Here is a 25802-nt window from a genome sequence, read left to right on the forward strand (position 1 = left end):
CCAGCCTCAGCTGCTTCCAGAGTCTCTGGCTCATAAGGTGGAAGGAATCAAGAGGTAAATTGGAGCGGGAGTGCAAGGAGCATTTTGCTGGCAAAGAGGCAGGTTCTCTTGCTGTGCCCTGCTTGGACCTGGGTCACTGTCCTGGTTGGCGGTTCTTGGGGGAGGAGGAGCACTGGTGTGGCACACCTTGCAGTGATATTGGAATAGAGGTAGCTCTGGAAACATCAGTGTAACACCTAAAGCTTGGGACAAAGTACTCTCTACTCTACAAAAAGAGTCATACCCTGACAAAAAGCTCAAAGGTCAAGTAGTTAGCTGGGAACATGGCCAGGTAGTGAAAAAGGACACAGACTCAGACTCAGACTCTAGAATCTTTTTTTGGTGACAAAGAAGATCAAAACATACAGCCAGAAGTCAACAAAGTCAAAGACCCTACATCAAAAGCCTCCAAGAAAAATATGAATTGGTCTCAGGTCATGGAAGAGCTCAAAAAGAATTTGGAAAAGCAAGTAAGAAAAGTAGAGGAAAAATTGAGAGGAGAAATGAGAGTGATGTAAGAAAACCATGAAAAACAAGTCAATGACTTGCTAAAGGAGACCCAGAAAAATACTGAAGAAAATAACACCTTAAAAAAAAAAGACTAATCCAAATGTCAAAAGCGCTCCAAAAAGCCAATGAGGAGAAGAATGCCTTGAAAGGCAGAATTGGTCAAATGGAAAAGGAGGTCCAAAAAACCACTGAAGAAAATACCACCTTAAAAATTAGATTGGAGCAAGTGGAAGCTAGTGACTTTATGAGAAATTAAGATATTATAAAACAGAACGAAAAGAATGAAAAAATGGAAGACAATGTGAAACATTGCATTGGAAAAAACCACTGACCTGGAGAATAGATCTAGGAGAGATAATTTAAAAATTATTGGACTACCTGAAAGCCATGATCAAAAAAAGACCCTAGACATCATCTTTCAAGAAATTATCAAGGAGAACTTCCCTGATATCTAGAGCCAGAGGGAAAAATAGAAATTGAAAGAATCTACCAATCACCTCTTTAAAAAAATCCCAAAAAGAAAACTCCTAGGAATATTGTCATCAAATTCCAGAGTTCCCAGGTCAAGGAGTAAATACTGCAAGCAGCCAGAAAGAAACCATTTGAGTATTGTGGAAACACAATGAGGATAACACAAGATCTAGCAGCTCCTACATTAAGGGATCAAAGGGCTTAGAATATGATATTCTGGAGGTCAAAGGAGTTAGGATTAAAATCAAGAATCAACTACCCAGCAAAACTGAGTATAATGCTCCAAGGCAAAATATGGACTTTAAAGAAAAAAGAGGACTTTCAAGCTTTCTCAATGAAAAGACCAGAGCTTAATAGAACATTTGACTTTCAAATACAAGAATCAAGAGAAGCATGAAAAGGTTAACAAGAAATAGAATTCCTAAGGGACTTACTAAAGTTGAGCTGTTTTGTTTGCATTCCTACATGGAAAGACGATGTGTGTAATTCATGAGACCTTTCTCAGTATTAGGGTAGTTGAAGGGAATATACACACACACACACATATGTGTATATATATATATATATATATATATATATATATATATATATATATATATATATATATATATATAGACAGAGGGCACAGGGTGAGTTGAATATGAAGGGATGATAAATAAAATAAAATTAAGGGGTGAGAGAGGAATATATTGAGAGAGGGAGAAAGGGAGAGATAAAATGGGGTAAATTATCTCACATAAAAGTGGCAAGAAAAGGCAGTTCTATTGGAAGGGAAGAGGAGGCAGGCAAGGGGAGATGAGTGAATCTTGCTCTCATCAGATTTGACTTGAGGAGGGAATAACATACACACTCAATTGAGTATCTTACCCCACAGGAAAGAAGGACAAAGGGGATAAAAAAGGAGGGATGATAGAAGGGAGGGCAGATGGGAGCAGGAGGTAATCAGAAGCAAACACTCTTGAAAAGGGACAGGGTCAAGGGATAAAATTGAATAAAGGGGAACAGGATAGGATGGAGGGAAATATAGGTTAGTCTTTCACAACACGATTATTGTGGAAGTGTTTTACATAATGATACATGTGTGGCCTATGTTGAATTGCTTGCCTTCTTAGGAAGGGTGGGTGGGAAGGGAAGAGGGGAAAGAATTTGGAACTCAAAATTTTAAAAGCAGATGCTCAAAAAAATTGTTTTCGCATGCAACTGGGAAATAAGATGTATAGGGAATGGGGCATAGAAATCTATCCTGCCCTACAAGAAAGTAAGGGGAAAGGAGATGGAGGGGCGGGTGGAGTGACAGAAGGGAGGGCTGACTGTGGAACAAGGCAATCAGAATATATTCCATCTTGGAGGGGGAAGTGTAGAAATGGGGAGAAAATGTGTAACTCAAAATCTTGTGGAAATCAATGTTGAAAACTGAAATATTAAATAATGAAATATGAAAAAAGGAAGAGGCCCTGTGGAGAGTCATCTTCAAGCCTTCATACTAATATTGTAAAAGAGTAAAAGTGAATTTACTCATGTAAACTCAGCCACTTTTTAACTCAGGCAGCCTCTGATTTTTCCTACATTTCTACATGTAGCAGGTTGAAACATGAAAGGAAGAGAAGAAACTGGTTAAAAACCAACAGATGGAGGCTGGGAGGGAAAGAACGAAAGACTCAGTCACTAGTACAGTCCAGCAGTCAGGACAATGCAGCAAAAGGCTGAACCAAGCCCCAAAACACTTGAGAATCCCCTGAGATCATTCCTGTATTACTGTAGAGAGCAAAACTTGATGAACCTTATTCACAGGAACAGGGCACATTAAGAAGTTTGTCATACATTAATTTGGGAAGATTTCCATCCAAAGTGCCTAATATAAATTTTTAAAACATTTTGGGCACTTCTGGAAAATTCAGCTCTGTAGAGCAATATATTTCCTATGTTACCAGATAAGGGGCCTTCCTCTTAGTTGTAAGCTCCTCTCCAAGATTTACTTTGTGATTATTTTATATATATATTTCATATTGACTCCTCTCTGTCCCCCAATAGAATGTAAGCTCTTTGAGGGCAAGGGTTTTTGCCTTTATATGCCTAGCATCTTGCACAGTGCCCAACACATAACAGGCCCTTAATAAAGCTTGGTAAATGGACTTTCAGAAAGAACTGGGAAATTCTCCCTTCCCACTTTCCATTTCTCTCCTTGGGCTCCTCAGAGTTGAAGACAGAAACAAAGCTAGCTAAAACAGTGAATGACAGTCAGTATCGAAAAGGCTCTTGACAAGATCTGCATCACTGTGTTAAATTTAACAAGATGAAATTCAATAGGGACAAATGTAAAGTCTTGCCCTCGGGTGCAAAAAAATCAAATTCATAAGTATAAGATGGGGAGGCATGGTTCGACTGTATTCTGATAAAGACCTGAGAGTTTCAGTGAAATATAAGCTCAATGTAAACTAACTTAATGGCCAAAAAAGCTAATGGCATTTTGGGCTGCGTTAAGAGGGGCAGAACTTGCAGAATTAAAGAGGCAATAGTCCCACTGTACTGTACCCTCCTTTTGGCCGGATGAGTTGTTTTTTCAGTTATGTCCATCTCTGTTACCCCATTTGGAGCTTTCCTTCTCCGGCTCATTTTACAGATGAGCAAACTGAGGCAAAAAGGGTTAAGTGACTTGCTCAGGGTCACACAGCTAATAAGTATCTAAGACCAGATATGAACTTAGGAAGAGGAGTCTTCCTGACTCCACGCCCAGCATTCTATCCACTGCATCATCTAACCACCCCCATCAGTAGACCTCTTCTAAAGTATTGTTGCCAGTACTGAACATTACAGTTTAGGGACACTGATAAGCTGGAAAGTGTCCTGAAGAGGCAGTAAGGATGAGGAAGGGCCTTGGGTCTATGTCATATGAGGATTAGTTGAAGGAACTAGGCAGACCTGATTATCCTGTAGAAATGAAGACTTAGGAGGGACCTAGTAGCTGTTTTCAAATATTTGCAAGAGCTATCACAGGAGGAGGAATTTAGCTTACTTTATTTGGTCCCAGAGGACAGAAGCAGCATTTGAGATCTACGCACCCATACATTGCAAAGAGGCCAGTTTAAGTCTGGGGGCCGGAAAAGCTTAAACAATTAGAGCTGTCCCAAATGTAATGGGCTGCCCCTTGAGGGGGTGGCTTCCCTCTGCTTGGATGTCTTCAAGGAGAGTCTGGATGAGCACTCATTGAGGATGGTACATTTGGGGGGCGGGGGTTCCTTTTGTGTATGTGTCAGCCTGGATGGCCTCTGAGAGTCCTTCCAATTCTCCAATTCTGTCATTCTTTCATTCTGTTCTTGTGAGATTCTGTGACACTCCAGCCCTTCCATTTGCCCCTGTCACTTCTGAGGAGTCCCGGGTAATTCCTGTCACAGACACATGCCTTTTCCTGGGCTTCTTTGTGCTTCCTTTTGATGGGCGGGTGCCCAGCGAAGATTCTGAACTGCTGTTGAAAGCGTTTAAAAAGTACACTTTCTTGCCTGTTGTAAAATATGCTGTTTACAATCATCATCTCTTCTGATCATTTCAAGTCAAGTTCAGTTATGGTGCCGGGATGGCGCCTTTTGGAGTCTCAAGGTGTTTGTTCTCCCAGATGACAAACGAGCAAACATCAGTCGAATCGGGATGTTGATCAGTGCAGACTCAGAAGGCAGTGGCTCCGATTCTCATGCCTGGGAATCAAAACAAAAACCATTTTAGGACTTGCTCTTTTGTCTCGATTTTTTTTAATCAGTTAGCCCTGGTAAAATGATGAACTAATTAGAAATGATAATATTCCTTTTAAGTTTGGACAATGCCGGTGATTGCTTATGTTCCTTTCATTTCGATTCATTAGATATGTACTAAGCACCTACTACTTCTCAGGTACTATGCTAGACCCTGGGGGTAGTTTATATTTTATATATAAAGGCCAGCTTCTTTAATGCCCTCCTGTAACTCAACCAAGGGCATATTTTCTCTTGCTTACACAAGAATTATGAGTTATAACTCCACGGAGGAGCATATGGAAGGAATATAATGTGTTATTATTATCATAATGATTATGGTGATGATGGTAAACTTTGGTTTGGACCCATGCTTTTATAGGTTTAGGGAAACAGGAAACTCCTTTACCCAATTCAGCTTACAGTCCTAAGGGAGTTATTTAGGGTAGGCCAGAGCTGGGGAACCTGCAGCCTTGAGGCCACATGTGGCCTTCTAGGTTCTCGGGTGTGGCCTTTGACTGAGTACAGGTTTTACAGAACAAATCATTTTATTTTGCGGATTTGTTCTGTGAAGTTTGGATTCAGTCAGAGGGCCATACTTGAGGACCTGGAGGGCCACATGTTGCCTCAAGGCTGCAGATTCCCCACTCCTGGGGTAGGCCGTGATATACTGGCTAGAGCACTGGACTTTGAGGACCTTGGTTTGACTCTTGTCTCAAATGTTTACTAGCTATGTAAACCTAGGCAAGTCACTTAGCATCCCCGTGACTCAGTTTCCTCTTTTGTAAAATTGAAAGGGTCAGATTTGACTTCTAAGCTCTCCTCCCACTCAACCCACAATTCTAGGAAAGCCCCACATCACTGATGCCACTTTGTGCTTCAAGCCTTTTGTGTTCACCCCAGTGTTCCTATCACCCTCCAGAATCACTCTGTATTTAGTTTGCTTAGGGCAGTGAGGCGGTGGTGCAGTGGGTGGAGTGCTGCGTCTGAGTTAGGAAGACTCATCTTCCTAGGTTCAAATCCAGCCTCAGACACTTACTAGCTGTGTGACCCTGGGCAAGTCACTTAACCCCATTTGCCTCACTTTCCTCATCGGTAAAATGAGCTGGAGAAGGAAATGGCAAATCACTCCAGTATCTTTTGCCAAATGGGGTCTCAAAGAGTCTGGAAAGACTGAACAATGAAAATTTACTTTGTTGATATTTTGTATTTGCTTATCTGTGTATACTGCGTTTCACCCAACAGAATGTAAGCTTGTTTAGAGCGAGGCTTGTTTTCATTTTAGACTTTGTATCCCTGATGTTTAGCATAGTGCCTGGTACCTAGTAGGTTGTTGAATTCAATAAACCATTGTCAGAAATGGAGAAATGCAGAGGGACTAGATTTTGAGAGGAAAGATAATGGGTTTGATTTTAGACACATTGATTTTGAGCTGACAGTGGGATATCTATCTGAGTACAAAAGCCCAGGAAGGAGGAAGAGATGCAGAGCTCAAGATGAGGAAAAAAAACACTGCTGGAGACCTAAATCTGGAAAACAGCCTCATTGAAGGAACAGCTGAAGCCGAGACAGCACATGAGATGTATTAGGGAAAAAGTAAAGAAAAGATGAGATGCTGAAAATTTTCTCCCTAAAGTGATTTTGCAATATTCTGACTTCTCTTCTGGACTACAAATTAAATTTTTAATTTTATAGGATGCTGAGATTAACTATATCACATCTGCTGTTTTCTGATCAGGAAATATAGTTCTTTAAAAAGTCCAGTTATAATCATTAAAATGTGCTCGGTTGTGATATTTATACTATGGACACATCATGGAATGATAAATTCTCTCATCTATATACAAAGTATGAATGCACTTTCATGCTCTGAGGACAGGACTTCATTCTTCCTTAGTCTATTTAGTCTTTCTGCGTATTACATATTTATGTATACACTCATTTCTGTTCTTTCCGATGAGCTCTCTTTTAAATCATTCCTAATAAGTAATCCTGCTCCCTAACCCACCCACTAGTTGTGGTCCAGCACAGCAAAACAGCTTTCCCTGCTCCTTGATAGATGCAGACCCTGGAAAATAAAGCAGATCTCACCTCTAATTTATATTTCCAGATTTGGCCTTAATAAAATGAGATGAAGTTGGGGGCTTATAGTAGACACTACAGTATTCCCCTTACTAGAAGCAGTGTTTTTCAGCATAAAAACTAGAACCATTGCTAGCAGGGTGTGCAATCCTTGGGACAGCCCACTATATTCCTTATACACCCTTGAAATATTTTTCCCTAGGGGTCAAATGAAGTTAAAATGAACTTCAAGAGGAATCTTGAAATGAAAAAAAAAGATCACAAAAAAAGGGCCTCATGCCATCTCAGGAGGAGAGTGATAATTAGGTCAAAGTGAGTGGGACTTTGCTCAAGATACCCAAACTTAGATGGAAGCCAACAGCACATTTACTCATCCAGCTGCACTTGATGGTGGCAAGAGCTGGGGATTTGGTGTCAGAGAACTTGGGTTGGAATCCCAGCTCTGCCGATTATTTTCTCTGTGACTTTGGAGAGGTTCTTGAGGTCACAGAGGACAATCCTCAGTTTTCCCTTCTGTGTAAGGAATGAAAGCTTTGGTCTCAGTGACCTCTAAGGTGTCTTCCACCTCTAACCCTATGCTCCTATTGTATAGCATAGAAAACTACTTAGCAAAAAGAGAAAGCTGCCAAATGGTGTTTTTTTTTCCCCTTGCTCCAGGTGCTTCTCCTCAGGCCACTCACCTGCCCTGCTTCCTTTTCCCTCTTCCAGCCTCCATTAGAGCAGCATCAAAGTTTCCTTGGGTCTCCCATCATGTTCTCCCAACTCATTTTAGTTGATTAATTTTATGTCTCTTGCCCAGAGAGAAAATTGTCAGCTACAACTGCCATCCTGTTATCTTTTATTTAGTGTTGGAGGATTAAGGGGGGGGGATGGGGAAAAAGGGAAGGTGATGCTTCTGGAGCTGAAGTGACTCAGTGGATAGAGCACTGGGCCTAGAGTCAAGAAGTCCTGAGTTCAAATCCGGCCTCTGACACTTACTAATTGTGAGACCCTGAGCAAGTCACTTAACCTGTGTCTGGCTCATTTTCCCCAGCTGTATAATAATAGTATCTGCCTCCTATGGTTGTTGTGAAGATCAAATGAAATTATATTAATTTGTAAAATTTTTAGTACAGTGCCTGGCATATAGTAGGCACTTAATAAATGCTTGTTTACTTCCTTATGTTTCTGTATAACCTTGGTTGGGGTGGGGGTCTTTTTAGCTTTAGGTGTTAGTCACCACTTCCTCTAGTTAGCATCACAATGCAGGAATACCCTGAGCCAAGTGATCACAAGAGGGATGGTCTGGGCCAGGGCAGGCAGACATTCTCTTCACGTAGATTTAAAAAAAAATTATTTATGTGGGTTGAAAACCTGAAAATTGCTTACACTGAAAACATGCATAAATAACCAATGTACACATGTCTTTGTGACAGGACCAGTATCTACCTCCCCCCCACCTTCCTGCAACAAGGTTGTGGTAGCCCTTTCTAGTTGTTCAGTTATGTCTGTCTATTCAAATATACTGTCTATGGCAAAGATACTGGAGTGGTTTGCCATTTCCTTCTCCATTTTACAGATGAGGAAGCTGAGGCAAACAGGGTTAAGTGACTTGCCCAGGGTCACACAGCTAGTGAGTGTCTGAGGCTGGATTTGAACTAAGGTCTTCCTGACTCCAGGTCAGCACTCTATCCACTTTGCCACCTGGCTACCCGTGCAACAGCTCTTAGTCTTCCTAAAAGAGCAACAAAGCTTGGAGGGAGGGGAGAGATTTGATGGGCCTGTACCTCCCTAGACACAGCTTTCTGGTCACTTAACGGTGTGAAAAATCCCACCCATGTGCAGTCAGGACCTTTGCAATTTTGTGGACTTCTTAAGTCATTTACTCTACCCTGAATACTAGACAGAGTTTCATATGGAGATATGGCTGTGTGAGTGTAGAAGCCAATGGTGTCTGTATCCCTCCAAATTGTGCCCTGTGCTAGGATGTGGCCTTGCCAGTCTTGGAGCTTGGAGCTTGGAGTGCCTATCCTGCCAAAGTAGTTCTGTTTTGCTTGCTTTCTTCATAGAAGCAGGATTTCTTCCTGAATGTGTTCCATTTGACTTTGTGGCTAGCAATCTGTCCCTTTTCTACAAGCATTATTTCCTTAACAAGGTGTTGTTGTTAACCTTTGATTAATAGCAATTGATGAACCAATCTGCAAGAATTTATAAATGCCCTACTCTGTGCCAGTCACTGTGCTAGGGGCTGAGGGCTCAAAGACAACGAATGAAATAATCCCTACTTGCAAAGACTTTACATTCTAATGGGGGAGACAACAAGTACATTTATCAAAATAAGGAGAAGAAACACAGAGAAATACAAAGTAGTTAAATACAAAGTAGTTTCAGGGAGATGGTGTTGTCACTTGGGAAATCAAGAAAGGCTTCATGTTGGAGGGGGTTCATGAGCTACGTCTTAAAGGAAGATCAGAATTGTTAGGCAAAAGTGAGGAGGGGATGCCTTCCAGGAATATGTGATGGTTAGTGCAAAGGTGTGACATAAGAGACGGAGTGTTGTGTGTGAAGCACAGAAAAAATCAATTTGCCTGGATCTCAAAGTGTAGAAGGAGTGACGTCTAGTGAGGTCAGAGAGATAGGTTGGGGCCAAGTAGGGAAGAGCTTTTAAAAGCTAAGCAAAAGACTTTATATTTGATGCTAGAAGCAAAAAGGAACCACTGTAGTTGGTGGTGAAGGGGAGAGACATCGTCAGATCTGTGCTTCAGGAAAACAGTTTTGGCAGTAGTGTGGAGGATGAACTGCTGTGAGGAGATATTGAAGCGGAGAGACCAATAAAGAGGTAGTCACAGAGGGTTTATGGAGAGGTAACAAGGGTCTGAACCTGTGTGGTAGATATGTAAGTCAAGAAGATGATCTGAATATGGGAGATGTTGGGGGGATAGAAATGGCAAGATTTGGCAATTGCTGGATATGCCGGGTAAGGGATCATGAGGGGTTGAAGATAACGCCAAGGTTATGAACCTTGGAAACTGAAAGAATGGTGATACTTTTGACAGTATTATCTTTTAGTAATTTATTTTTTATTTTTCAAATAAGTATTTTAATTAATGTGTCCCCTCTGCAACATCCCCATTGAGTATTTTTAAAAGCCCTAAAAAAACAGATCCCTCAATACAAATCTACATAGTGCTTCCTGTATTCCCACATTTGCTGTGTCTAAAAGTGTATGTTCCAATGTGCACTTTAAGTTCATCACATCTCTATCAGGAGATGTGTCATATTTTATCTTCATCCTTTTGTGCTGCATGGTCCAATTTCTAATGTTTTGCAAAATTGTTTTTCCTCTATAATGTTGTTATCATGTATAAATTATTCTCCTACTTCTCATTTTGTTCTGCGTCAGTTCATAAATGTCTGTCCAGTTTCCTCCTTGTACAGTTAATCACTTCTTGTGGCTCAATAATATTCCATTATATTAATATGCCACAATTTGTGTATCCATTCTCCAATAAGAGGACCCCCCCCCTTAGTTTCCAGTTTTTGGCTACCACAAAAGTTGCTATGAATATTTTTGACGTACAGACCCTTTTCCTTTTCCTTTTATTTCTTTGGGGAATAGGACTAGCAATGATTTAGCTGGATCAAAGGGTATATAGAGTTTAGTAACTTTTTGGACAATGTTTCTAAATTGCTTTCCATGGTTGCTGGACCAATTCATGGCTCTACCCTAGCATGCCTGTTTTCTCACAACCCCTCTGATATTTGTCATTTCCCTCTTTTTCATTTTTTTCCAGTCTGAAAGATGTGAGGTGGAACCTCAAAATTCCTTTAATTTGAGTTTTTTCATTTCATCATTGATAGCTTGGATTTCTTCCTTTGAAAGCTGCCTATTCATATTCTTTGACTGTTTACATGTTGGATAATAGCTTTTAATATTTGCAAATTCGAATCAGTTACTTCTACAGACCTTTCTCAGAGAAATTTGTTTCAAAGATTTTCCCCCAGTTACCTGTTTTCCTTCTAATTTTTACTACATTAAATTTGTGTCAAAACTATTTGATTTTATATAATCAACATTGTCTTTTTTATCTTTCGTGAACCTCTCTATCCCTTGCTTAACCATAAATTCTTCCCTGATCAATAGATCTGAAAAGTAATTTCCTTCTTACTCCTCTAATTTGTTAGTGATATCACCTTTGGTTTCTATGTTATATATTCATTTGGAGTTTATATTGACCTATGGTGTGAAATGTTGGTCTACACCTAATTTCCGCCAGGCTACTGTCCAATTTTCCCAGCAGTTTTTGTCAAAGAGTGAGTCCTTCCCCCAAGTAATTGAGGTTTTTTGGTTTCTCAAACCCTATGCTACTGTTTTTGCTTGCTTCTTCACAATTGAGTACTTAATCTATTCTTGTATAAGCCAGTACCAAATCATTTTTTGATTAGCAATTTATAGTGCAGTTAGAGATTTGGCACTGATAGACACTCTTCCATTATGCTTTTTTCCTTCATTGAACTTGAGATTGTTAATCATTTGATCCTCCATATCAATTTTGTTATTGTTTTCCTGGCTCTATGAAATACTCTTTGGGTAATTTGGCATAGCACTGAATAAATTAATTAATTTGGGTAGTATTGTCATTATCTATCTATCTAGTTTGTTTATTCTTGCTGGACTTACCCATGAGCAATTAATGTTTCTCCAATTTATCTTTATTTCTGCAACAAGTGTTGTATATTATATTTATATAGTCCTTGAGTGAACCTTTAAAATATACTCCCAAGTTTCTTATAGAGTTTATAGTTATTTTGAATGGAATTTCTCTTTCTAGCTTTTCCTGGTGGATTTTGTGGAGTATGTGTAAAAATACTGGTAATTCATGTGTATTTATATTATATTCTGCAACTTCGTTGAAATTATTTATTTTATTTAATTTTGTCTGACTCTCTAAGTTTTTCCAAGTACACCTTAATGCCATTTGCAAAAAGTGATGATTTTGTTTCATCTATGTCCATGCATATTTCTGCAATTGCTTCTTCTCATTTTAGTGCTGTAACTAAAATTGCTAATACTGTGTTAAACAGTAATGCTAATAATAGTCATCTTTGCCTACCCCCAATCTCATAGGAAAGGTTTTAAATTTTGTCTATTGTATATAATTCTTGTTCTTAGATTTACATAAATATTATTTACTCTATTAAGGAAATTAACATTTATTCCTGTGATTTCTAGAATTTTTAACAGAAGTGACTGTTCTGTTAAAAGCCTTTTCAGCATCTTCTGCTGTAATCACATTATTTCATTATTTATATTATTAACATGGTTTATTTATATAGTTGTTTCTATGTTGAACCAACTCTGCATTCATGGTATAAACCCACTCTGGTCATAGTGTATAATTTTTCTAATATGTTGTTGTAGACTACTTGCTAATATTTTATTAAATTTTGGCATCAATGTTCATTAGAGATATTGGTCTGTAGTTTTCTTCCTCTGATTTATCTTCCTGGTTTATGTATTAAGAACATATATGAAAGAGAAGGGAAGGCCTTCTTTCTTACTATCACAGCTTATATAGAATTGGAATTGTTATGAGTGTTTGATAGAATTCACTTGTGAATTCATCTGGTCCTGGAGTTTTTACTTTAAGAGTTCATTTATTGCTTTGTCAACTTTTTTTTCAGATATTAAGTTAGTTAAATAGGCTGTTCCTTCTTTTGTTAATTCTGAGTTTATTGAAAGCAAATAAAATGGTCTTTGCCTTTTTAACTATTCTTATCAAGTCTTCCAGGGTCTCTTCCCTACTCAGGATTGCTACTGATGGTGGCTATAGCAATCACAGGGGTCATAGATTTAGAGGTTGACATATTTAGTCTACCTCTGTCCCCATTTTACAGATGAGGAAACTATGGTAACCTGGTCAAGGTCAGACAGGTAGAAAGTGGGAGAAATGAGATTTGATCCCATTAATTTGGCTTCTTCTGTATAATACAGAAAGAACATAGGAGGCAGAAGACCTGGGTTCAAATCCCAGTTCCACCACTTACTATCTGTGAACCCTCAGATAAATCACTTGACCACTACATGATTTCTTTAAATTTTTAAAATTCTATACTGGGTAACTCCCCCTCTACCCCCGTAAACCATTCTAGGCATACTGGAAACATGGGAAGATTATAATGTAATTAATTTTGAATTCTAATTTATTTTTTAAACATCAAATTCATAATGTTTTATAATTTCTGTTCCTATTAAGCACATTTCACTTCACCCAATCTCATAATCTTATGCATGTAGGTAAAAATAAAATTGCAGCCTCTCACATTCAGCAAAATAAGAAACTATATTTACATAGAAGTGGACTGATGTTCCTGAAAAGGCATCTGGATCACTAAATTTGTTACTTCTCTCTAAATGTTGTGAGCATTGCCTGGATAGAGTCTGTATTAGGCTCTGGAGTGATCAGCCTCTCTAGCTCAAATGAATATTTGAAAAAAATATTTTTTTTGCTAAAAAACAAAGAAAATAAGTAAAGAATTTTGTAAACAAAATGAGTTCTTCAGTTTTGTTCTCTATGTTATGATATTTTTATCATTATGGTTATTATTCTAGACCTGTCACTGTGTGCAGATTAGCCATTTGTCTGTAATTTATAGTCAGAGATTTTCCTGGCACTGAGAGACTGACTAATTTATCCAGAGTCACACAGCCAGCATCTGTCTGAAGGAGGACTTGATCCCAAGACTAGTCCCAAGGCTTGCTTTCTATTTACTGAGTCCCTCTGGTGATTTTTAAAGTCTTTATATTTTCATAAAGTAGCTCTCTCCTCCTCCACAAAAAAAGTCCTTGTCTCATTTAAAAGTAGGATCCAATTATGTTTAATGTAGAAACCAACAACCACAGAAATGTCTTTGCCTGCTGATCTAAATCCTTATGCTGAATGAATTTTCATATTTCCTTTTGATTACAATTTAATATTTACTTTTTCTTTCCATGAGATGCGGTATGGCATGGTAGATACAGTGCAGGTCATGGAGTCTAGAAAATTAGGTTTCAAATACATACTAGCTGTGAGACCAGTACTCCAAACACAACTAGAAGTTATATATAAGTTGCTTATATTTATAAGTGAGTTTCTAAACCTTATCTTCATAAGTGAGTTTCTAAACCTGAAGTTGTTTGTCCTGAAGAAATTTAAAGTCTAAATCCTACTCTTCACTGCTCACTCCTTACCCTCCCAACAATTGTAGGATGGAAGAGGCAAAGGGGACTATAGAAAATCATCCAATTCATTTAACATCCTCATTTTTACAAATAAAGAAACTGAGGCACAGAGAAGTGAGGGGACTCTTCTACCAAATTAATTTAGGGATGAAAGTTTTAAAAAATAGGATCTGGTTCACAGTATTAACTTTTGCATTTTTCATTATCACAAAAATATATCACTACAATTAAAGGAATGTCATCATAATAATATCATCATTAGAAAGGAAATATGAATGATTTTACTCCACTCCTCAAATTCCTTTTACCATGTTGATGCTTTTAAAAAGGAAAGGAGCTTGGGAGAGGAATAATAGTTTGCTATTCAATTTTGATTTCTTTGATATCGGACCACCGATCACAATGTTAATATGATTTTAGTAAATACTTTCATGTGTATGGTTTAGGAGCAGAGATTTAGTTCTCTAAGGGTCCAGTGAGATTATGGAGGGTGCGGAGCACCTTGTGACCAGCAAGTGTTATAGAAATGTCTGCTGCTGCTGCTGCTGCAGTTGTTAGAGCAAATACTGTCTGGAACATAACGGCAAGATCCCATTCGAATGTGTTCTAAAAGAATAGACATAGTCGGTCAATTGGTTTACTTTTCCTAAAGAAACTTCTCAGATTTTGTGTAATACAAAAGGTTTTTTTCTTGAAAAGGTTAAAAAAAAGTTCTAATCAACTTCTGTACATTATGTAGAACTTCATTTTCTAAATTCCGCAAAAGAAAGTTTCATATTTAATGGGAAATCATGAATTATTCCATTTATTATCTACTTCCTCCTTTCAAAGACATGATCTGGATAAAAGGCGGGGTGAATAATTTCAAAAAATACAATACATTTTTAATGGGAAGGTGCAAACTACAGATTCTCATGACTATTAGCAAGTGTAGAGGAAACAGAATTTTACTTGCAAAATCCATCAAACTCTTGAAAAGGTAAAATATACGACATACTGAATAAAAAAGGAACACAGCGAGCCGAAGTTTTCTTTTTAATGTTGCTTGTTGTTTTTACTAAGTTTTCGTCTTTATAGTCTACAGATTTATTTCCAAATGAAAGCTTTAATTTAGATTGCTACATGAAAATTTGGCAATTAGTTCTATTCATGTGGATGGAGATGAAATAAAACTATACATTTTTTTAAATGTACGTTGTTCTTCACGAAGTGGTATTCTCATTTTGGATATTGTAATTTTATTTACAAAGTTGTAGTGAATATTAAATTCTATTGAGTGAACAGTTAACCAGATTCTACTAATACTGTTATCAAAGAGGAGACATATTCTATTCATACAGGTAAATCCTAACAGTGCTATTGGCATGTTATATATGTGTGTGTATACATGCGTGTAAATTTATATATATATATGTATATATATATTTATATACATATATACGTATATATATGTGTATACACATACATAAACACACATATACATACACACACACACATATAGCTTTGTTCTGTGGTTTTTGTAGGAGTTGTATGTTCTACTTACTGAAAATAACAAACTGTTTTTCTGCATTTTAGAACCATCATTTACATATTTACAATTGAAATGCTAATTAAAAATCTTTGCCACCTGTTTCTTAAAGTAGGTTCCCCAAGGACTTCAACCAGGCTGATACTTTTTACTTTGCGTTTCTGTTTTATGATGTTTTATTGATGTTTTAAAACACAGTAATTTCTGTATATGTCATACACACAAATAACAACTTAAGAAACATGCATCCAGTGAGCTGGAATAACTATTTCCTAATATGCTTAATATTCGGTACTTGCCTCTTTGAGTAGAGCTCATTTGGAATTGGTTTTCTTTACCTCTGGTTTGTAGCAATTCTATCAGAATCTATCAGTTCCACTCCTTGACGTGTTTTGCCCGTTTTTGTGATAATCGATTGGTAACTGAGAATTTAAGTAATTTGAAGTCAATTTCTCAAAGTTTGCAATTGTTTTTGTAGTAGTTTTAAGGTTGAATGGATTTGGAACACGAATGAAAAGAATAATTAAAAATCTTTGCATGAAGGTACAATTCAGCTGAGGATGTTTTGACATGGAGTAAATGTTGTGCCACCAGTTTGGAAGGATTTTCTCTGAAAAGGATTCTTAAATGAGGTTGCTTTCCTACATTTCCATGTGGCACATTCAGTTTGAAACATTCTGAGAGAAAGAAATCAACATTTCTGCAGGAAACTGTTCATAGGTACTTGGTACTGGTTTCTTTTTCGCTTGTTTGGATTTTTGTATCTTTTTAAAGTAGATGATCTGTTCAGTTCTTCTTACACAACCCAGAGGGCTTTATATTATAACTCAATGGTTTTCTCTAAACATCTATAGGCAACTTTTCCTCTTATTTATGTAATAAATAGCATCTGGTCATATCCATTATATGAAATAAACCCTTTTCCAAAAAAAAAAATTGATGTGGTCACTTAACAACCAGGAAGGGTCATTGTGAATATTCTGTTAATAATTCATTGATGTTGATTGGTAAAAAGGACATTTTTTTGCTGTTATGGACAGGTTGTCGATTACTAATTGATGATATTTAATGCTTTTCCATTGATATTGAATGGGGTTTACAAGAATAAATAATTACAAATAGCATTATTTAGTATACTGTTTGCCATAGGGAAAATTCAGGATGACTTTTACAGACTGTGGTGTCTGATTGCAAAATCCAATGAACCTGGTGGTTGGTTCATCAACACTTGTTGATGCTGAAAAGAGCAGGTTAGTGACTCAGGACTTATGCTAGGCTGAAAGCAGATTTTTAAAAATGCACCATATTATATTATGGTGAATATAAGAAATAATGTCCTTCATCATAACAAATATCCCATATGCCCTAATACCAAGTTACTATTATTTAATGTCTTCTGACTCCCACAAAGCAGTATAATTCTTTGCTGAAGAAGAGCATGCCTCTTGGGGAATATATTAATGTCATTCTTTTGGGGACAATTGACAATCCAATCCACAAATTGAATAGATACAGAGAAATATGACTCCTCATCCTTTTGGTTGTTGTTGTTAGGATCATGGAAGAAACAGCAGGCAGATCTTCTTTTGTAAATTGCTTTTCCAAATTGCATTTTAATAGCTGCTGTATATATGCTTATTCAGAATTTTAATAAATAATTCTCATGGTGCTTTTTTACTTTCATTGTTTATAAATGAAACTCTTGATTCTTCACAGATAGCAAATTATTTCCAAGTGCATGCCAGATTTCTATAAGTACTGGAATGTAAAATAAACCAATATGTCAATAAATGAATGAAAGGATGAAAATAAATATCCTTGATTTGGATTTCTTAGTTATACATGTTCAAGCACTAGTATTTCAGTAAAACTCAAAAACTCACTGGTCTTTTTTATGGCTCTAGATTCAAGGTATAATTAGCTCGGGTAGTAAGTCATATCCAGCACAGGAACAACAAGCATCATTACAATAAAATGATTTCAGAGTAGACTTTCTACTAGAATGTAAAAGAAAAATCATGTTCATTATTAAAATATTGCCATTTTCAGAATATCCTGTTCACTTGGACAATAATTATTATGTTTTATTTTTAATGTTGTTTTACCAAAACACAACAAATAAAAATAAGCCAACAAATACGATAAAAACTCAACTTTAAAATCAATTGCATATAGAAGAAATGTTAAAACATAAAATGTTTTAATATCTTTATTGTGAAGTTTTCATTAAAATTACAATAAATGGCATACATATAATTTTGTCTTTAACATTAATATTTTAATGGCTACATCTCCAAAACTCTTTTACTTATGTATATACATAAGGCACATATGCATTTCATAAAGGACAAAATTCTCTAATTTTTAAAGAATTTAAAATATTTATTATTTATTTAATCTTAAAATGATTTCATTTTATTTACCATTTCATTTAAAAAGCTATGATTTGAGGTTATTGCTATATATGTAAGGACTTAGATTATTTGCTACTATGATGCAAGAACTGTATATGTTCATTATTCTTCAATGAAATCCCCATAAAAATGTTTATGGAAAATTGAAGATATTGTCAGTCTGAATGGTTAGTTGTAGGTATACTGTATGAAATGCTAATCACTTCCTGGGTATACTATGTTTGAAATACAATGAAGTTTGTTTGTATGAGTTAGAATATTTAAAATATTTAAATTAATTCAAAATGTTGAAAATAACCAATGGGTATACGCTAAATTATTACAAGTAGGTATATTGAAATGTAAGATGAACCAATTTGTTTTTATAGGCCCTATCATGTCTTAAAAGTATCTTTTATATGTACCATGTGAAATATTTTTCTAACATATTATAACTAGATATATACATATTTATAAAATCTTTAACATATTTAACAACAAAACAGAAAGAAAATTAGCCATTTAAGCAACGTGCCCTAAAATGAAATTTTATTTGATTACAAAATAGCCAAGGTCCCTTCCAAATATATTGGCATACATTTGTTTTCTGACAAATGGACCCAGTAGAATAGTTTACTCAGCTTTAAATAAACTGCTTTGTCATGGTATTTGTGTATTAATTAAAAATAATATTTGTGCTAAGATTTGCATGATCTGACTGCAGTTTTGCTAAATTTCCAGTAGATGCCCCCAGAGACCATTTCAACTCATTGATTAAGCTTTCCAATTCCATTAAATGCTATACTTCTTCTTTGGGAACTTTTTTTAAAAAATTACATTTTGGAATGAATCGAGGATTCATAGGGACTCTCATAGTCTTAAGCAGGAATAATACAATCATTAGTCATGATCACTGCAGAGATTCTAATACTTTGCTAAAAACAAAAATGTGTAATTTTTTAAGAATAAAGAATAATTTTTTTAGAATGTTTCATTTAGATCTATTTACTTTTGAAACAAATCTTTTAAAAATTAATCAAAATATTAATTCTGTAACTTCTTCCTCCCTGTATATTTGTATGATTAGAGAAAAGTAAACATTTGTTTCAGTTTTTGCTTAAAATATTCATACTTATGTGTACATTTACATGCACCCACACAAATTTGTAATCTCCTATTTACATGCTTGTCTCCCAGATTTCATGTGGTTATCTTTTCACTATACAAATGACACAGCATCCCATATTATACTGTATGTGAGGATAAGAATAGTGACTGACTGACTCTTTTCCCTAGAAATTATATTAACTGAAGCTATTTAAGTATTAATTTAAGAGTCAAAGTAATTATCCCTTAGGTGACTCTAATAACATTTATTCCTACAATATGAATGTAAGACAGTTATAACTCATGCATAGATAAGCCACTTGTGAGTTATAAATATTAACATAATGGAATAAAACTATTATCATGACTCACAATTAGGTATTCACTATCTTTTCAGGGCAACTTTGTCAGTTAAAGTATAATTTTATGCTTCCCATGTTAAGGTACAGCATTTAATCATGTTGCCTTTGAAATAGTATAGCCAAGAATGAAGTTCTTATCAAACCAATATTCGTAGCTTCCCTTGTAAAGAATAATATCACGAACAAACAGCATTTGAATAACTGAGTATGTGTCCTTTGGGTGTATTCTACATGGATCTCCAACTGAGAAATTAAGTTGTGGCTTACAATCTCTTAGATGATCCTTCACTCTATATACCTGTTTTCATGTTTATATTACTACTCATTGTGAACTGTAACCGAACCTTAAATTAAGACTTAAAAAAAATTTTTTTAGCAAGGTTAGAGAGACTTCATGAAAGTCTTGTGATTTCAGAGACTCCTTGAATAATGAAAGCTAGTCCTTGAAATCCTCCCTTTTTTATTGCATTGTTTAAAAAAATGGAAAATTCAGATAAATATGAGGATGCCTATGACCTATTACAAGCTGAAGCAAGAGAGCTGGAAGAGTAAGATACATAAAGATTGCAATGATGTAAATAACATCAACATGGAGAGGCAACAAAACTTTGGTCAGTTACAGCGGTCCCTATTAGATTTTGTCAGAGCACACATTGCTTCCTTCTGTTGACAATGGATAAACTAACAACCCACAGCAGTGGGTGGTATGCTGGTGGTTTTTTGTGTTTTGTTCTGTTTTGTGGTTTCTTTTTTTTTCCAACTGTGGAAAGCTTTTTGTTAAGGGGTTGCTTGGGTGCTTGTTGTGAAGTATCTGTTAAGTCTGTGATAGGGAAAGAGATTGGGATTGAACCTGTGCTTTTATTAGGATAGCAACTTCCCAAATGAGTTAACTCCCTCTACTAATACTTTTCTTTACATTTACTCTTAGGGTTTGTCTAGACTAGAGTCTCACAACGTGGCTTAGCAGAGAGAAAACCAAATATATCAATAGATTTTGTTTTAAATCCTACCTTGTCCATGATGCTTTTCTGTATACAATTATTACCTCCTAACTTGATCCTGGACTGGAAGGCTGGCCAAGGATTTTTCTCCACACAAGCAAAAACCATTTCTGCCATAATACATAACCTACAATATATATTTGATTTGTTGAATTGGTTATTGGTTATCTTTTTCAACATTTGTAAGGTTTTTTTCTGTATATTCTTTTATGTGTTTGCTTTTTCCTACATTGTTTTAGGCTATAAACTCCTGACTATGGGCTCTTAGAATAGAATCACATCATTTAACTTATTTTCTGCACACGCTCCTGGTTTCCAATTCTTCTCCCTCCCAGGAGGAAGGGTATGGGGGCCACAGCGTCATAGAATGCCTCTAAACCTTTCTTGTCCATAATTAGTAGCCTTGAAGAAAAATAGAGTCCAACATAGATGTATATAAATCAGTGATTTTGTAATTAAAGAATCTCAAGAAGAAAACCTATATGATCATAACATTATAATTTTATTGCTTAGGAAGATTATTTAAATTTAGTTCCTATTTTGTAATTTTTTAAAAAGTATTTTCACAGTTCAGTACAAAAAAGGGAAGAGGCTTGTTTTAAATATTTGTGTTGTTGTTAAGACCAAACGCCCAATGATTAATAGTTTGCATGGCTGCCTAGCAATGAATTACGTTTTCCAGGAGCTTCTAACATCGGAGTGCTGGCCAATTCAAATTCTACCAAATGGTGTACTTTTGCTTCACATGTTAGCCTCAGGCTTCTTTGCTCTCCCATATCTTTGGTGACTGACACTGGGATGTAAGTTCAAAATGTTTGTATAGAGTAGTTTCTGAACAATACCTCAAAATAAATTTGATCATATAGCACCCGACCACTTAAGTCTATGCAATCTTGAATCACCTAAATTCTTTTATAAGATGCTGGCTCCTTATCCCAATATAGCCTGAGGCATCTTCAGTAGCATAGATGAGTAGGCCCTGTGTTGGGTTTTGAGACTAAATTTCTCAGTACTCTCACCCTCTTCATGAAGTTACAACTTCTGTCAAATTTTACTTCCATAGGGCAGGTTCACTTTTTTTAAAAGGTTTGGGTTTTTTTTGTTTCATGAGGTTTTTTTTGATTTTCAAAAGAAGAGTTTATAAGAATTATAATAATCTCAAAATAAGTTCATAATAACATGAAAAATTATAAATAAAGCATTGTACTAATAGTACAAATTAAGTTTGAATTAAATATGAAGATTTAGAGCAGGAGGGACGTAAGAAATCATCTTGTCCAACACCTCATTTCATAGATGAGGAAACTGAGGCCCACAGAAGGAAAATGACTTGGCTTGGGTCACACAGGTAGTTAGTAGGAGAGTGTGGGATTTAAACCCAGGTCATCTGAATCCAAAAATCTAATATGCTCTTACCTCTCTCACAATTTCCATAATAATTATTCACCAAAATTCTTATTTTCACTTCACTTCACCAAGAGCAAGAATATAAAGCCATCTTCGGATACCTACATTATCTTCTATTGAAACATGATTTTGTTTTTATCCTTTAAAAAAAGATAAAAGATTAGAATTTATTTAACAAAGAAGAAGGAAACTAGCGTTCAAGCAGGGAGGAATGATGAACAAATCAATGAATTAAGGTTTTCTTTGTATTTGTTACTAATGATATTTATTCTTTAGCTTAAGAACCTATGGATACATCACAGATCCCAATAGGTAAAAAGATTGATAGGGCCTAGATCACTACTCTGAAATGTAACATGTGTGGATCGCTATTGTGCCTGGAGAAATTAAAACACATTTTTTTTTATTTACTGAGAGTCTTGATGTCTTCAACCAAGGCGGAACACTTTATTGAAAACAAATGGTGGCCCTTTCCGTCTCCGGGAGCCACAGCGAGTGCAGCCCCGACCATGTCGGCCCACCTGCAGTGGATGGTCCTTCGGAACTGCTCCAGCTTCCTCGTCAAGCGCAGCAAGCAGACGTACAGCACCGAGCCCAACCATCTCAAGGCCCAAAACTCGTTCCGCTACAAGGGGCTGATCCACCAGAAGACGGTGGGCATCGTGGTGGTGCTGAAGCGGAGAGCAGGTCAGTGCAGTGGAAGCCTGCCACTTCCTACACGAGGACCACAATCAACAAAAATGCCCGGGCCACACTCAACAGCGTCCGGCACACCATCCGCAAGAATAAATACCGGAAAGATCTCCGCATGGCCGCTCTACGCCGGGCCAGAGCCATCCTTCGAAGCCAGAAGCCAGTGGTGGTGAAGAAGAAGCGAACCCGCCCACCCAAGAACACCTAAGGTGCCAGGCCTGCCTTTGGCTAGTAAAGTCAATCTGCCCAACAGAAAAAAAAAGAAAACAAATGGTGACCTGGTTTGGTTCAACTATAGATCTAGAAGAACATCCTGCTTAATGAATTACTAATTGTTCTTTCTCGCAAACAGATCCACATGGGTGGCTTTTTAACAGGGGAGTACATGAAGGAAAAGAGAACACATGCATATCTACATACATACAAATATGTCTATATATGTGTGTACGTATATGTATGTGTACTATGTATGCTGTGTGGACATTTCCAAAATGCAGCCTTTGCTCAGAATATAATTCTGCCCAGAATTTTTTTTCAAGTATTAAAAAAACAAGCATTATTAATGGTTCATAAACCCTTAGCCAGAAGGGATCTTTAAAATCTCGTTTTACAGATGAACAAACTGAGGCTTAGAAAGATAAGATGATTCGCCCAAAGTAAATGGTTAATTTGTGGCAGATTCAGTAGAATTTAAGTTATGTTTTGTTTTGTTTTTAGAATTTAAGGGTTTTTTGGCAGCTTGTTCTGTTTGTGTTCCTTTTGTTTTATTGTTCTCATTTTTAAAATAATACATTATGCTTTAGTTAACAAAAATTACTAAAGATATGATGGGGGAACGGAATAATCCTTTATGTAGCATCCACTAAGGTCTAGACACTGTGCTAAGTGCTTTTTTACAAACATCTCATATGATTTACTTTGGAACCACTTGCATTTGAAAATTAATTTCTACATTGAACGTATCTGTAATAGCTTATTAGTTATCCTGGGCCCCCTTTTGTATTCTGTTTGCCCATTCTTTTTTATGTATTTAGGTATAGTCAGTCTGTCAATAAGTATCTATTAAGTACCTACTATGTAATCAGGCAACACATGTGTTAAGTGCTGAGGAGGCATAAAGAGGCAAAAGACAGTTTCTGCCCTCAAGAAGCTTACAGTCTAATGTGGGGAGGGGAGAGACAACAAGCAAACAAATAATGTACAAATAAGCTATGTACAGAATAAATAATAAATAATTAACATAGAGCTGGTACTAGAATTAAGAGGGGTTGGGACAATCTTCTTGTAGAAGGTGGGATTTTAGAACAATCCTTTCTGTGTAGTGGGAATGGGTATAGATGTGGCCCTGTTTTTTCACTTTAAGTAATTTCTTTATATTCCTCTTTTTAATCTTATTTTTATTTAGGATACACTATAGTTTTATCAGCCATTCTCCAACAATAGAACATTTAGATTGTCACCATACTATATTCCATATTATAAATAATGCTATTATATATTTCCATACCATATTCTATATTATAAATAATGCTATTATATATTTTTAACAACAGATTAGGATATATCTTTAATGATGAGATTAATGGGTAAAAGAAAATTATTATTGTTTATGACTCTTGCATATCACCACCTTCACTTCCAAAAAGTTTCTATCAGTTTGCAATTCTGCCAGCAACATGTGCTTTTTAAAAATCTGATTCATTGTAACTGCCAGTATTAAGTTTTAAAACATTTATGTATTTGCCGGTTTGATGGTTAGAAAGTCGTTTGTGTTTCCTTTCAAAATCTAAATTACTTGCTACTTTCATAATTACGGTGGAACCGTCTCGTGACGAGTGAGAAATAAGAATAACATCTGCCTTACGTTCTATTGTGTATGACATAGTTTTGGAATAGTTGTTTATAGTCTTTCAGGGTTTTTTTTTTCCTATTACTACTTTGGTTTTAATATCCAGGGTATAGATTTGATCTTGAGTTGAAATAAAAATAACTATGTTGATTTTGACACATTTAATAAAGTAAATATTTGTACAGTATAATGAAAATATCTGTTTGATATCAAAATATAATATGCTATGTTATATAATGATGTTGCTAATATAATAAATTAATCATACTAATGTAATTATTTATATTATAGTGATATATTACTAATATATACTACTAATAACATATACTAATAATATACAATGATATTTATAATAATACATAGTAATATGCCACTGTATATCATAATATAGCAATTGTATGACATAGTAGTATATTATTATCATGTATTAATATATATACATATAAATATAATAATATAGACAATGTAGATAATATAATATAAATATAGATAATATAAAATAATATACTATAGGTAATATAATATAAAACTAATGACATGAAATATTTATTACTGTATATCATTGGTAATGTTATTGCATATATTCTATTGTAATATGTAACAATAATTGGTTATAATGTAATAACATATTATATAAGTATATTAACTTCATTGCTTAAATTTATTTAAATGATTTCTGGCCTGATTTTTCTCTCATTAATTGTGCATGAAGTTGCCATGGATTAATTAAGTTTAATTTTGGCTTTTGGAGCTCCATGTAGCTTATCACTACCTATTTAGTTGAAAATTAATTATAAATACTGGTAATTCTTTAAGTGATGAAGCATTTTGTAAGCGATGAAGGCCAAAAAAGTAAATGTAATTAGTTAAAGTATTTCGGAGAATTGTCTTTCATGGAAGACAGAGAACAGTAACAATGAAGACCAGTATTATGTCAGTTAATCTAAATATTCAGTTGCTTCTCATAAATAATGACTTGAGGGAAATTGAAATCCAGCTATATAATATTATCTTTTGAAAATTATATAATAAATTAATCCTTTTATGCATTGTGAATATAATATTTTAGTGGAATAATTTTATACTAATTCATCACAATATCTTTCTGAATGTATAATTTGTTTTTCAAATTATGTCAATTATGAAACTGTCACATCATTACTTTAATCCCAAATGAAAACAGGAAAAGGACCCTGGCAAAATAATATGCAGCAATGGTGTTTCTTGTAACTCTCATATTTTTTACATTTAAAAACTGAACGTCCTCACAGGCTTTCTAATGTACCTAACATGCATTGTCTGACTTTGCCCCGATGTGTCATTTTTCCTCTGCTCACTTTTTGGAGGTAGTTCATCTAGTAGTTCATAACAGGAGTCATTAAACTATATAAATGAGTGCTGCGCGCGCGCGCGTGTGTGTGTGTGTGTGTGTGT

The 25802-nt window shown here is 35.6% G+C and overlaps 1 protein-coding gene and 1 pseudogene across 1 annotated transcript in view; both read left to right on the plus strand.

The window, feature by feature from the left end:
* Positions 1-25802, plus strand: part of TTC29 (tetratricopeptide repeat domain 29) — a 168909-nt gene that overhangs the window by 18479 nt on the left and 124628 nt on the right. The window lies entirely within an intron of this gene.
* Positions 22336-22727, plus strand: LOC118854093 (annotated as a pseudogene).

The sequence above is a fragment of the Trichosurus vulpecula genome, chromosome 6, assembly GCF_011100635.1.
Source record: "Trichosurus vulpecula isolate mTriVul1 chromosome 6, mTriVul1.pri, whole genome shotgun sequence".
NCBI lineage: Eukaryota > Metazoa > Chordata > Mammalia > Diprotodontia > Phalangeridae > Trichosurus > Trichosurus vulpecula.